At 43.5% G+C, this 15637-nt stretch overlaps 1 protein-coding gene and 1 pseudogene across 2 annotated transcripts in view; both read left to right on the forward strand.

Moving 5' to 3' along the window:
* The window catches only part of C10H12orf56 (chromosome 10 C12orf56 homolog), a 118996-nt gene that overhangs the window by 42006 nt on the left and 61353 nt on the right, over positions 1-15637 (forward strand). The window lies entirely within an intron of this gene.
* LOC100991219 (V-type proton ATPase subunit E 1-like) lies at positions 8959-10452 on the forward strand (annotated as a pseudogene).

Here is a 15637-nt window from a genome sequence, read left to right on the forward strand (position 1 = left end):
CTTTAATGCTAGGCAAAAATTTATATTTTGATGACATCTGCATTTTGCCAATAATCTTTAAGACTGTTTTTATTTCTCAAATATTAAAGTTACATAAACTAAAAGGTACCACAGCTTTTGTCTTCCCTTTAAAACGTATTTGATCCAAGTGCTTATCCTTCCTTAGGTCAATTAATTAGATCTCTTTTTATAGACATCACACACTCAACACATATATAACTAGAGAGACAGGTAGAAGAAGATCCAGCCTGGGGGACAGAGTGAGACCCTGTCTCTAAAAAACAGGGAAGTTAGGCTGGGTACAGCAGCTCAAGCCTGTAATCCCAGCACTTTGGAAGGCCAAGGATCATGAAGTCAGGAGTTCGAGACTGGCCTGACCAATATGGTGAAACTCTGTCTCTACTAAAAATACAAAAATTAGCCAGGCGTGGTGGCGTGCACCTGTAATCCCAGCTACTCAGGAGACTGAGGTAGGAGAATTGCTTGAACCCAGGAGGTTGAGGTTGCAGTGAGCCGAGATCATGCCACTGTGCTCCAGCCTGGGCGACAGAGCAAGACTCTGTCTCAAAAAAAAAAAAAAAAAAAAAGTTGCTAGGCTGGTCATGGTGGCTCACACCTGTAATCTCAGCACTTTGGGAGGCTGAGGTGGGTAGATCACTTGAGGTCAGGAGTTCAAGACCAGACTGGCCAACATGGTAAAACCCCGTCTCTACCAAAAATACAAAAAAATTAGTTGGGTGTGGTGGCACACACCTGTAGTCCCAGCTCCTTGGGAGGCTGAGGCAGGAGAATCACTTGAACCCAGGGGGTGGAGGCTGCAGTGAGCTGAGATCGTGCCACTGCACTCCAGCCTGGGCAAGACAGAGCGAGACTCCATCTCAAAAAAAAAATGTAACTAGATAGATAGATATAGATAGATATATATATAGATATAGATATTTTCTTTTTCAGACAGTGTCTAATTTGTTGCCCAGACTGGAGTGCAGTGGTCCTTGTGCCTAGTTCCTCACACAGAGCTTCTGAAACATTTAGAATTTCCTGAGTGATAAGAACATTGTTTGTTATTCATAACAAGCTCCTTTCAACAATAGAACAAATGCTAATGAGATGACACTTGGTGGGCCTCTAGATAGCTTCAGGATGGGGCTGGTTGCCAGAGGAACCAATCATGTGATTAGAGAGTTAGAACTTTCACTCCTCCTCTACTGCCACCCACATCTCTAACCTCCTGGGATGGAGAGGGACTAGAAATTGAGATGACCACCAGTGACCCATGATTTAATAATTCATGCCTACTTAATGAAACCTCCATAAAAATTTTTAAATGGGTTGGGCACTATGATGATTAATACTGAGTGTCAACTTGATTGAATTGAAGGATGCAAAGTTTTGATCCTGGGTATGTGTGTGAAGGTGTTGTCAAAGGAGATTAACATTTGAGTCAGTGGGCTGGGGAAGGCAGACCCACCCTTTATCTGGGTGGGCATAATCTAATCAGCTGCCAGTGAGGTTAGAATATAAGCAGGCAGAAAAATGTGAAAAGAGAGACTCGCCTAGCCTCCCAGCCTACATCTTTCTCCTGTGCTGGATGCTTCCTGCCCTCGAACGTCGGGCTCCAGGTTCTTCAGTTTTGAACTCGGTCTGACTCTCTTTGCTCCTCAGCCTATGGACAGCCTAGTGTGGGACCTTGTGATCATGTGAGTTAATACTTACCCCCCTTTGTATATGTATATATTCCATTAGTTCTGTCCCTCTAGAGAACCCTGACTAATACAAATTTTGGTACCAGGAGTGGTTCTAGAGGAACTGAATATTAAGGATGGAGTTCTTTCATTGGTTTTGGGGTTTCTGGAGTTGACTGCTTTATATGATTAGACCAAAAAATGCTAAGGACTCTACTTCTAATAGTATGGAGAGCACTGATAGTCCTCGGCATAAACTGTTTAGAGAGTGCAAAATAAATGCATTTGACATTCTTGATTCATCGCTCATGAGAGACAAGGAGTTTAGTGACTCTATACATACTACATTTGTATGGAGTATTATGTAGACAACCAAGGAACGTAATGAAGCTGGTTGGTTGCTCCTAAATTCTGCAGACAAAGTGATGAAAGAAAATGATGAACTCAGGGATTCTATCTACCAGCGTCAGAAGCAGATACTGAACCTCAAGTCTGCTTAGATTGCCCTGAGTGAGAGTCTTATCTCCTATAGTGAAAGAGCTACAATTGTGGAAAAACAGACACAAGCTCTTATCATGCAAGTCGCTGACCTGCAATGGAAGATACATGCACAGCCTCACCAGGTGTCTACTGTTAAAGTTAGGGCATTGACTGGAAAAGAAAGGGACCCTGCAACTTGGAATGGGAATGTGTGGGAGGACCCTGATGAAGTTGGGGACACTGAGTTTGTAAACTCTGATGAACTTTTTTTTGCCAGAAGAAACAGCTTCCCTAGCCCCAGTAATGGCAACATCCCATCCCTGATCCATGCTGCCATCAGTCTTTCCACCTTTGCCTGAGGAGATAAATCCTGCACTGCCTGAGGCAACAGTGATGGCCTCCCCTGAGGCAGTTGCCAGGCAAAATAATGTTGACTCTCCTCAGGACCCACCCCGCAATGTTCCTGTTTGCTTGTAGACCTATAACTAAAGTCCCCGTAGGACCCTGGAGGTTGAGAGTATGACCCCATAAGGAGGTGTGCTGCATTCGAAAAGAACCTCATGAGTTTTCTAATTTTTTTAAACAACAATCTGGAGAACAGACATGGGAATGGATATTAAGGGTGTGAGATAATGGTGGAAGGAACATAGAGTTGGATCAGGCTGAATTTATTGATTTGGCCCCACTAAGTAGGGACTCTGCGTTTAATGTTGCAGCTCAGGGAGTTAAAAAAGGTTCTAATAGTTTATTTGCTTGGTTAGCTGAAATATGGATTAAACGATGGCCCACTGTGAGTGAGCCAGAAATGCCTGATCTCCCTTGGTTTAATGTAGGGGAAGGGATCCAAAGGCTTAGGGAGTTTGGGATGGTGGAGTGGATTAGTCATTTTAGACCTACTCATCCCAGCTGGGAGGGTCCAGAAGATATACCCTTGACCAATGCCTTGTGAAATAGATGTGTTAGGGCAGCACCTGCATCTTTGAAGAGCCCTGTAATTGCTCTTCTCTGTATGTCAGATCTAACGGTGGGAACTGCAGTCACTCAACTACGAAATTTAAATACAAGGGGAATAATTGGATCCCGAGGTGGCAGTGGCCAAGTGGCAGCACTCAACTGTCAAAGGCAAGGTGGGCATAGTTACCGTAATGGACAGCAGAGGCAGAACAACAATCAGAATAGTCTGACTCACATAGAGTTGTGGCATTGGCTAATTAATCACAGTGTTCTTAGAAATGAAATTGATAGGAAGCCTACTGCATTCCTACTTAATTTATATAAGCAGAAAACTTCTAGGTCGAATGGACAAAAGACTAATTTGAATTATGAAAACAGAGGATCATGGCCTCTTAATCAGTTTCCAGATTTGAGCCAGTTTACCCCTTGAATGAAGGGGAGGTCATGTCCCCTTAAGGAAGGACCCCACTACATTACCAACAATTTATGCAGTGAATCTTTCTCCCATCCTTCCCCCAGGAGACCTGTGACCTTTTAGCAGGGTAACTGTGCATTTGGAAAAGGGAAATGATCAGACATTTAGGGGACTACTGGACAATGGCTCTGAGCTGACATTGATTCCAGGGGACCCAAAACATCATTGTGGTCCTCCAGTTAAAGTAGGGGCTTATGGAGGTCAGGTAATTAATGGAGTTTTAGCTCATCTTCGAGTTACAGTGGGTCCAGTGGGTCCCTGGACTCATCGTGTGGTCATTTCCCCAGTGCCAGAATGCATAATCGGCATAGACATACTTAGCAGCTGGCAGAACCCCCACATTGGCTGGTAGATTGAGGGCTATTATGGTGGGAAAGGCCAAATGGAAGCCATTAGAGCTGCCTCTATCTAGAAAAATAGTAAATCAAAAACAATATTGTGTCCCTGGAGGGATCATGGAAATTAGTGCTACCATCAAGGACTTGAAAGACGCAGGGGTGGTGATTCTCACCACATCCCTGTTCATCTGTCTCCCATTTGGCCCGTGCAGAAGACAGATGGATCCTGGAGAATGACAGTGGATTATTGTAAGCTTAACCAAGTGGTGACTCCAAGTGCAGCTGCTGTACCCGATGTGTTTTCATTGCTTGAGCAAATTAACACATCTCCTGGTACCTGGTATGCAGCCATTGACTTGGCAAATGCCTTTTTCTCCATTCCTATCCATAGGCCCACCAGAAGTAATTTGTCTTCAGCTAGCTAGGCCAGCAATATACCTTTATTGTCCTACCTCAGGGGTATAGCAACTCTCCAGCTTTGTGTCATAATCTTATTCAGAGAGACCTTGATCGCTTTTTGCTTCTGCAAGATATCACACTGGTCCATTACATTGATGACATTATGCTGATTGGATCTAGTGAGCAAGAAGTAGCAAACACACTGGACTTATTGGTGAGACATTTGTGTGCTAGAGGATAGGAAAAAAATCCAACTAAAATTCAGGGACCTTCTACCTCAGTAAAATTTCTAGGGATCCAGTGATGTGGGGCCTGTCGAGATATTCCTTCTAAGGTGAAGGATAAGTTGCTTCATTTGGCCCTCTCTACAACCAAGAAAGAGCCACAATACCTAGTGGGCCTATTTGAATTTTGGAGGCAAGACATTCCTCATTTGGGTGTGTTACTCTGGCTCATTTATCAAGTGGCCTGAAAGGCCACCAGTTTTTAGTGGGGTCCAGAACAGGAGAAGGCTCTGCAACAGGTCCAGGCTGCTGCGCAAGTGGCTGTGCCAGTTGGGCAATGTGACCCAGCAGATCCAATGGTGCTTGAGGTATCAGTGGCAGATAGGAATGCTGTTTAGAGCCTTTGGCAGGCCCCCATAGGTGAATTACAGAGGAGGCTTCTAGGATTTTGGAGCAAGGCCCTGCCTTCTGCAAATAACTACTCTCCTTTTGAGAAACAGCTCTTGGCCTGTTACTGGGCTTTGGTGGAAACTGAGCATTTGACCATGGGTCACCAAGTCACCATGTGACCTGAACTGCCTATCATGAACTGGATGCTTTCTGACACATCTAGCCATAAAGTGGATCATGCACAGCAGCATTCCATCACCAAATGGAAGTGGTATATATGTGAACGGGCTCAAGCAGGTCCTGAAGGCATAAGTAAGTTACATGAGGAAGTGGCTCAAATGCCCATGGTTTCTGCCACCCTGCCTTCTCTCCCCTAGCCTGTATCACTGGCCTCATGGGGAGTTCCCTATGATCAAGGAGGAAGAGAAGACTAGGGCCTGGTTCACAGACAGTTCTGCATGATATGCAGGCACCACCCGAAAGTGGACAGCTGCAGCACTACGGCCTCTTTCTCGGACAACCCTGAAGCACAGTGGTGAAGGGAAATCTTCCCATTGGGCAGAACTTCGAGCAGTGCACCCGGATGTGCACTTTGCATGGAAGGAGAAATGGCCAGATGTACGATTGCATACTGATTCATGGGCTGTAGCCAATGGTTTGGTGGATGGTCAGGGACTGCCAGAAGAAGCTTCCAGAAGAAGCATTATTGGAAAATTGGTGACAAAGAAATCTGGGGAAGAGGTATGTGGATGGACTTCTTTGTGTGGTCAAAAACTGGGAAGATATTTGTATCCCATGTGAGTGCTCACCAACGGGTGGCCTCAGCAAAGGAGGATTTTGATAATCAAGTGGATAGGATGACCCGTTCTGTGGACACCATTAAGCCTCTTTCCCCAGCCAACCCTGTCATCACCCAATGGGCCCATGAACAAAGTGGCCATAGTGGCAGGGATGGAGGTTATGCATGGGCTCAGCAACACGGACTTCCACTCACCAAAGCTGATCTTGCTATGACTACTGCTGAGTGCCCAATTTGCCAGCAGAAGAGACCAACACTGAGCCCTCAATATGGCACCATTCCTCGGGGTGATCAGCCAGCTACCTGGTGGCAGGTTGATTATATTAGGCCTTTTCCATCATGGAAAGGGCAGAGGTTTGTCCTCATCGGAATAGACACTTACTCCGGATATGGGTTTGCCTATCCTGCACTCAATGCTTCTGCCAAGACTACCATCTGTGGACTCACGGAATGCCTTACCCACCGTCATGGTATTCCACACAGCATTGCCTCTGACCAAGGCACTCACTTTACGGCTAAAGAAGTGCGATGTGGGCTCATGCTCATGGAATTCACTGGTCTTACCATGTTCCTCATCATCCTGAAGCAGCTGGATTGATAGAATGGTGGGATGGCCTTTTGAAGTTACAATTACAAGGCCAACTAGGTGACAATACTTCGCAGAGCTGGGGCAGAGGTCTCCAGAAGGCCATGTATGCTCTGAATCAGCATCCAATATGGTGCTGTTTCTCCCATAGCCAGGATTCATGGGTCCAGGAATCAAGGGGTGGAAGTGGAAGTGGCACCACTCACCATCACCCCTAGAGATCCACTAGCAAAATTTTTGCTTCCTGTTCCCATGACATTACATTCTGCTAGCCTAGAGGTCTCAGTTCCAGAGGGAGGAATGCTGCCACCAGGAGACACAACAACGATTTCATTAAACTGGAAGTTATCATATCCACCTGGACACATTGGGCTCCTCCTACCTTTAAGTCAACAGGCCAAGAAGGTAGCTACAGTGTTGGCTGGGGTGATTGACCCAGACTATCAAGATGAAATCAATCTACTACTCCACAATGGAATTAAGAAAGAGTATGCATGGAATACAGGAGATCCATTAGGGTGTCTCTTAGTGTTACTATGCCCTTTGATTAAAGTCAGTGAGAAACTACAACAGCCCAGTTCAGGCAGGACTACAAATGACCCAGACCCTTCATGAATGAAGGTTTGGGTCACTCCACCAGGAAAAAAACCATGACCTGCTGAGGTGCTTGCTGAAGGCAAAAATAATACAGAATGGGTAGTAGAAGAAGGTAGTCATCAATACCAGCTATGACGACGTGACCAGCTGCAGAAACAAGGACTGTAATTGTCATGAGTATTTCCTCCTTCTTTAGTTAAAAACATGTTTGTGCATGTATACACTTGTACTAAGAAAATATCTTCATTTTATTTCCTTTTTCCTTTAGCATGTGACATAAGATTTATTGACTTTACACCAGCATTTAAATATTGTTAACTTTATGGAATAGTATTTGGGTTGGGGATTGTTGCATTTCTGGTTGTACAAAGGATAGTTGTATTATGCTAGGCATAATTATGACCTTATTATTGTCTTTATTTGAAGATTATGTATGATCTCAGGGGATGTATATGGGTTTAAGTTGACAAGGAGTGGACTTGTGATGGTTAATACTGAGTGTCCACTTCATTGGATTGAAGGACAGAAAGTATTGATCCTGGGTGTATCTGTGAGGATGTTGCCAGAGGAAATTAACATTTGAGTCAGTGGGCTGGGGAAGGCAAACCCACCCTTATTCTGGGTGGGCACAATCTTATCATCTGCCAGCACAGCTAGAATATAAGCAGGCAGAAAAATGTGAAAACAGAGACCGGTCTAGCCTCCCAACCTACATCTTTCTCCTGTGCTGGATGCTTCCTTCCCTCAAACATTAGACTCCAAGTTCTTCAGTTTTGGAACTTGGACTGGCTCTCCTTGTTCTTCAGCCTGTAGACAGCCTATTGTGGGACCTTGTGATCGTTTGAGTTAATACTTAATAAACTCCCATATATATATGGGAGTTCTCTACCCATTCTGTATAAACGTCCATATATATAAATATATGGAAGTTATCATATATATATAACTGGAAGTTATCATATCCACCTGGACACATTGGGCTCTATATATTTATTCCATTAATTCTGTCCCTCTAGAGAACACTGACTAATACAGACATGGTGGCTCACACTTGTAATTCCAGCACTTTGAGAGGCTAAGTTGGGACAATTGCTTAAGGCAGGAGTTTGAGACCAGCCTGGGAAACATGGCAAAACCCTGTCTCTTCAAAAAACACAAAAAGTAGCTGGGTGTGGTGGTGCACGCCTGTAGTCCCAGCTACTCAGGAGGCTGAGGTGGGAGAGTCACTTGAGCCTGGGAGGTTGAGGCTATACTGAGCCATGATCGCACCACTGCACTGAAGTCTGGGTGACAGAGAAAGACCCTGTCTGAAAAACAAACAAATAAAAACTTTAAAAAACCCTGAAATGACAGGGTTTAGAGAGCTCCCAAGTTGGTGACCACATCAAGTTCTTGGGACAGTGGTGCACCAGGAGAGGGCATGGAGGCTTTGCACCCCTCCCCTGATACCCTGCTCAATGCATCTCTTCCACTTGGCTATTGCTGAATATAATCCTTTATAATAAACTGGTAATAGGAAATGAAGCACTTTCCTGAGTTCTGTGAGCTGTTCTTGCAAATTATTAAACCTGAGGAGATGCTTGTGGTAAAGGGGAGGAAAGACTTTTCCCCTACCTTCTTAGGTTTTGTGGCTGTTCCTGAGGATTAAGCTGAGAAAAGGCAGGTTAACAGGAGATAAGGATACACATTTTATTTGACGTTAACATTTTTACATGGCAGGGGAAACTTCATAGAAGAGAAATGAAGACCCAAAGAAGCTGACAGGCCTGAGTGCTTATATACCATGTTAACAAAGAATGATAAATTGTAGAGTTGTGACAAGACAAGGCAAAGGGGCTTAGGCTACGCATAGTGAACTGTGGGAAAATGACTAGGAAATACATGGTGAAAATTAATGGAAGATAAGATTTATTTTAGTATTTGTACAGATTCATCTCAGTGTCCATGCCTCACCTCTATTGATAAAAATGTTCTCAAAAAGTAAAGGAAACCAAGGTCTGCACAGGGGTTTCCTCTGCCCATTCCTCCCACCTCACCCTTCAAACCTAAACTTGAGCCTGCTGCTCACCAGCCTAGCTTTGCTCTCACCATGGCTCTCAGCAATGCTGACATGCAAAAGCAGATAAAGCATATGATGGCTTTCATTGAACAAGAAGCCAATGAGAAAGCAAAAGGAATAGATGCAAAGGCAGAAGAAGAGTTCAACATAGAGAAAGGTCAGTTTGTGCAAACCCAAAGACTAAAGATTATGGAATATTATGAGAAGAAAGAGAAACAGATTGAGCAGCAGAAGAAAATTCAGATGTCCAATTTGATGAATCAAGCAAGACTCAAAGTCCTCAGAGTGAGAGATGACCTTATCACAGGTTTGTACCAGTTGCTGGAGCCCTGAATGATTGTTTGTTGCAGGAAATAAGATTTCCCTCTGGTAAAGTCTGCGGTGCAAAAGGAAATCCCTATGTACAAAATTGCCACCAAAAACGATGTTGATGTCCAAATTGACCACGAGGTCCCCATTATATATCTCAACTCCCCCAGCTATGTCTACCTGCCAGAGGACATAGCTGGTGGAGTTGAGATATATAATGGGGATCATAACATAAAGGTTTCCAATACCCTGGAAAGCCAGCTGGATCTCATAGTCCAGCAGATGATGCCAGAAGTCGGGGGGGCTTGTTCAGGGCAAATGCCAACAGGAAGTTTTTGGACTAAGCCTTCGGGAGGTGGAGCTCGTTCTCAGCTCTCCTGCTGTGATGTGGAAGCTTCTGATATTTGAAGAAACACAAATGTCTCTGTAGCTTCCTCTTTACTGCCCCAGTATTGCTCTGTATTTATCAGTGATGCCCCTCTGTCACTAATGCCTTGCCTAATTGTTCACAATGGTGGAAAGCTTCATGTAATATGATCAGGACTCACCTCCAGTTCATCTAAAAGTAAAAGAAAAAAGAATGTTCTCCTCTTCCTGGTATAAAGAGGTTGCCTTTCTCATGGGAAATTTATGTCCTGGTGTTTTTTTTGTTTTTTTTTTTTTTGACAGAATTTTGCTCTGTCACCCAGGCTGGAGTGCAGTGGTGTGATCTCAGCTCACTGCAACCTCCACCCCTCAGGTTCAAGTGATTCTTGTGCCTCAGCCTCCTGAGCAGCTGGGATTACAGGCATGCACTACCACACGTGACTAATTTTTGTATTTTTAGTAGAGTTGGGTTTTTGCCATGTTGGCCAGGCTGGTCTCAAACTGCTGGCCTCAAATGATCCACCTGCCTCAGCCTTCCAAAGTGCTGGGATTACAGGCATGAGCCACTGTGCCTGGTCTATGTCCCGTTTTAAGGTAGATAGGTGTAGATCAGAGAGCCCTTCCTACATCTGCTGTCTCTCAAGCACCTTCAGGTTAAAATAACCAATATGCCAAAGTGGTATATTTTGGGTGGCATGTTCTGGTTCACTTCATGGGGAGCTCCTGATTTATAGCTGGTTGGTCAGAAATACAGGTGGAAACCTGGGAGTTGCAACTGGCATCTGAAGTTAGGGCAGTCTTGTGGGACTGAGCCCTTAACCTGTGGGGTCTGTGCTACTGCCAAGTAGTGAATGGCAGAATGGAATTGAATTGTAGTACTCCCAGTTGGTAACTAGAGAATCAGAGAATCGGCTTTGGGTGAAAGAGAAAAAAAATTACACACTTGGTGTCTGAAGTGAGCAAAAACAACTCAGACATATCTGTATATCTATATCTATATAGATATGTTGATATATGAGCCTTTTTAAGGTATCTGTCCCTGTAATTGAGAGTTGGTGAAAAGCACAGAAAAAGAACATGGACTTTGCATTTCACTAAGCCCAGGTTTGAATCCTGTTTCTCACATTTCCTGGATGTGTGACCTTAAGCAAGTCACTTAACCTTTCTGAGTCTCAGTTTCCTCATCTCCATCACTAGCTTCACAGAGTTGTTGTATTACATGAAATAAGGTGGACAGGGCAGGGTACACAGCTGGGGTGGCTGACTTAATGAAGTCGGCCCTTAAGATTGAATCTTTAGCATAGAGGGAGAAGGGAAGGATGAAGGTCCGAGGAGCTGGATAGGCCCTTCTACTTCTGGCATCCAGCTTGTGTAGCTAGGCCAGCACATTCAGCCCATTCATTGTCCACTAGACTTTATTCCAAGTCGGACTCAGAGCTACAATGTGTGAGAAAACTGTGTGGTGCTTTGACACTTTCATGGATGAGCACCTTTCCATGCTGACACACTGTGGCATGGAAACTGTTTGTAGAAGTTGTAATTGGCAGGTTTATCAAATCCCTGGTTGCTCACCAGGTCTCCTGTCACACTAATTAGGGTATCTAATTGGTGTTGGTTGCCTTAAATGCATATTTATCCTTGTCCACAAGCATAATTATTCTTGGCTTTTTTTTTCCTTCAACGTGTATAGGAAAATAAAAACACATACGAAAATAATGTAGTAAAACAGATCGAAGTTTGATGACATTTAAATTCCTAGAAACTTTGCAAGTGATATTAAAATTAGTGAAGAGTTTGTCCTGTGCTGATGTGCAGGGCTATTCATAGAATAACACTTGCCCCCACCTGCTCTCTACTTTCATTCCCAAAAGTACCATCTGACACTTGGGCGTGGGGGCTTTTGACAACACAAAACTGCCACTGTCACAAGGAGCCCCAGCTACATTACAAGATAGAAAACACTCCCCTTTTCCATTATGCCAACAGTAATTCTGTATGTTTTCTGTTCTTCCAGCTGCTTGTTCCCTGAGTCAGGTATTGCTATATATCTAGGGCCCCAGTGGTTCACCTCAGAGACATTCTGCAATATGTGTCCTAAAGCAAGAGACAGGCCCAAACCTACTCGACCATCTATTTGACAATAGTCATTGCTAGAATCTTTAATATGTTAATAATGATGATGTCATGCATAGAGCAGCAGCACACAATAACTGCTGAGCACTTAAATAAAGGTAATTATTAGGACTAACTCCAAACCTCTTGGGTAAAAAAGCCTAGGGGATATTATTGTCATGTGATACAGGTGCCCATGGTCCAATCAACTCGGTCATCTGAACAAAGCAAGCTCAACACTGGAAATCATTTCTAGTAAAAACACTTAGTTTAAATTATCACATTTTTAACAGGATTCCTAATTAGACCCAACTTTTTTGAATATATAGAGGAAAAGATGCTTTTCTTTTTAGTATACATATGTTCTTACATGGGTCACAATTAGCACTTTGAATTGCCAAGGCTGATCTCAAACTTCTGGCCTCGAGCAATCCTCCTGCCTCAGCCTCGTGAAGTGCTTGGATTACAGGTGTGATGCAACATGCCATACCTGAATTGTACTTTTTATATTTAGATGAAAGAGGATGGTTATTAAACTCTAAATGAACAATGCAGATGGGAACAGAGTGACAGGATTGAACTGTATTAGTAGCAAAAGCTCTTTTTTTTGAGATGAAGTCTCACTCTGTCACCCAGGCTGGAGTGCAGTGGTGTGATCTTGGCTCATAGCAACCTCTGCCTCCCAGGTTCAAGCAATTCTCCCTGCCTCAGCCTCCCAAGTAGCTGGGATTACAGACGCCTGCCACCATACCTGGCTAATTTTTGTGTTTTAGTAGAGATGCGGTTTCTCTATGTTGGCCAGGCTGGTCACGAACTCCTGACTTCAGGTGATCCGCCCACCTCGGCCTCCCAAAGTGCTGGGATTATAGGCATAAGCCACCATGCCTGGCCACAAAACTCTTGAATGGATTGGGTTATTAACCACTTAGTTTCAGTTTCAGGTACATTCTAGAACAGCATTACCCAACAGAACTTTTGGCAATGATGGAGATGTTCTATATCTTGTCTAATCATGTCTAATACAGTAGCCATTGGCTACCTGTGGCCATTGGGCTTTTCAAATGTGGCTAGTGCTGCTGCATAACTGAATTTAAGTTTACATTTAAATAGACACAGGTAACTAGTGTTTTCAAATATTCACTGCAGCTCTAGAAAAACAGAAAAGACCTTACAGGCTTTAGTGGTATATTTTGAAATATTGGCATAAAATTAAATAGACGAATCCCCAACTAGATTGAAACATAGTTTAATGAAATCTAAACTGAACCAAAGTTTAGTAATACGACAAAAGCCTTTAAGGTCTTTTCTGTTATTCTAGAGCTGCAGTGAATATTGGCTCTCTATAGTCGTGAGCTCCACATTCATAGATTCAGCCAACAGAAGATTGAAATCATACTAAAAAAAAATTGAATCTGTGCTGTACACGTACAGACTTTTTTCTTGTCGTTATTCCCTAAACAATACAGTATAACTATTTACATGACATTTTTTGTTATAGTTAGTATTATAAATAACCTAGAGATTATTTAAAGTATATGGGAGGGTATGCATAGCTTATATGAAAATACTATACCATTTTCTATCAGGCACTTGAGCATACTCAGATTTTGGTTTCCAAGGGAGATCCTAGAACTGATTTTCCATGGATACTGAGGGACAACTGTATGTGTGTGTGTGTAATTTTTAAAAATAAACGTAAAACCTAGATATTTTCTAAAACCAATGATATGGGGCAAAAGTAAAAGCACAAGAAACTGATGAGTCTCTCAGGTTTCATGGATAGTTTTTACATATGGAAGCCTGACCATCTTCCCCACAGGAATGGGACTTTATGAATATAACTGAACCCCTTGCAATAGAGAAAGCAGATGTATTATTTTTGTAGTGTCCCTTCTAAAAATGTTCTTCAGCTGGCCCGTACTACCAAGCATTCCATCAGATATACATTGTGCTAAATGACTGAAGGAATTCATATCCAAGCCACTGAAGAAGCATGTCAACTGCTACATGCACACTAGAGAATACAGCAGCAGATGACACTGCACTCAGGCTCTTTTGTCATTATTGCCTTACACCTGCCAGACTCTGGTCCTTGGTGTCCAGGAGACCAGACTTTCCACCAAGTGCAGAAACAGATTGAACTGTACTTTATTTCTGAGTGGAGAGCACAGATGATCCTGATTCTCCAGACCATTATTACAAAGTGAAATTTAAAGCTAACATAGGCTGGGCATGGTGGCTCACACCTGGAATCCCGGCACGTTGGGAGGCCAAGGTGGGCGGATCACTTGAGATCAGGAGTTTGAGACCAGCCTGGCCAAAGTGGTGAAACCCCGTCTCTACTAAAAATACAAAAATTAGCTGGGCATGGTGGCAAGCGCCTGTAATCCCAGCTACTCAGGAGGCTGAGGTGGGAGGATTGCTTGTGCCCGGGAGGCGGAGGCTGCAGTGAGCCGAGATTGTGCCACTGCACTCCAGCCTGGGCGACAGAGTGAGACTCTTCTCAAAAAATAAAAAAAAATTAAAAATAAATAAAATAAAGCTAACATAGGAAGAGGCAGGGACGTGAACATTAAAGTTGTTTTCTTTTCCAACTTTTTAATGACCTCGCACAAAAAAGAGAGAATTCAAGTTTGGTTAGTGAATTTGGATGGAATGAGGTTTAACAGACAACTTAAAACTGTTACAGGATGATTGTGCAAGTAACACTAACATCCTGACAAATAAGCCTCAGTAATCTCGTCCTCCTTTCCAGCATGCCAGCAGTGATGTGCTCTATATTTCCTGTTTTCTTCCAAGCTGCTTGCTCCTTGGGTTGGTATTGCTGTATCACCAGGACCAAGTGGTTTACCTCCTAGACATTCTGTAATCTGTGATCTGAAGCAGGAGATGGGCTCAAACCTGTCTGATTGATGAGTCATAAGTGCTTCCACCTAATTCCAGCAATATACAAAGGCATTATTTGCATCACATTTAGTACCATTATTTGTGAAATGCCTACTTTTACAAGTGATTGTGATGATTGGGGTCTTAAAGTTTCTTAAATTCCAAATAGAAAAAATTGATTCTGCCTATCTTAATGTCAAGGGGAATTTGTTGGAAGATTTTGGAGTCTCCTAGGGAATCAAAAGGAAAGCAAAAGAGCCAAATAGTGAAAGACCAGGAGCCCAGGTGCCTGTTCTGGGGCCTAAGCCGCTTGGCCAGGACCTCCTCCTAGGGTCCAGCTAGCTCCAAAGACTTCTAGCCCTGTCTCTCAAGAACAAATGTCACAAATCCAGGGCAAGACATTGATTGGCCCAGACTGGGTCAGCAGTCCACCTCTAGACCCATCAGCTATGGCTAGGGCAGGAGCGGATCTAGGTTTTATGGGGACTGAAACTCATACAATTTGGAGAGCCCCCCTTGAAATAACTAAGACGTCTGTTTTACACTGTACAAATACAATGCCCGCAGCACTCCAAAGAAATCAGGACAGAAGAAATCACAAACACAAAGTGCCTACAGCCACTCTCAAGAGAGGAAGTGAGACAGAAGAAAAATTGAAGTGCGAAGAAGAGCCTGTGCTCTTAAATTATTGTGGTTGAAGAGGTGGATTATTCTCTTTGCAATTCTTATAAAAACATTTGGCCATGTGAACACATTTTTAGGGTCTCTCCTAAGACTTTGGAAGGAACCCATGCACTGAGGGGGGCTGAAACTTTTTTTTTTTTTTTGAGATGGAGTCTCCCTCTTTCACCCAGGCTGAAGTGCAGTGGTACAATCTTGGCTCACTGCAACCTCTGCCTCCTAGTTCAAGAGATTCTCCTGCCTCAGCCTCCCGAGTAGCTGGGACTACAGGCCCACACTACCACGCCTAGCTATTTTTGT

The sequence above is a fragment of the Pan paniscus genome, chromosome 10 (genome assembly GCF_029289425.2).
Source record: "Pan paniscus chromosome 10, NHGRI_mPanPan1-v2.0_pri, whole genome shotgun sequence".
NCBI lineage: Eukaryota > Metazoa > Chordata > Mammalia > Primates > Hominidae > Pan > Pan paniscus.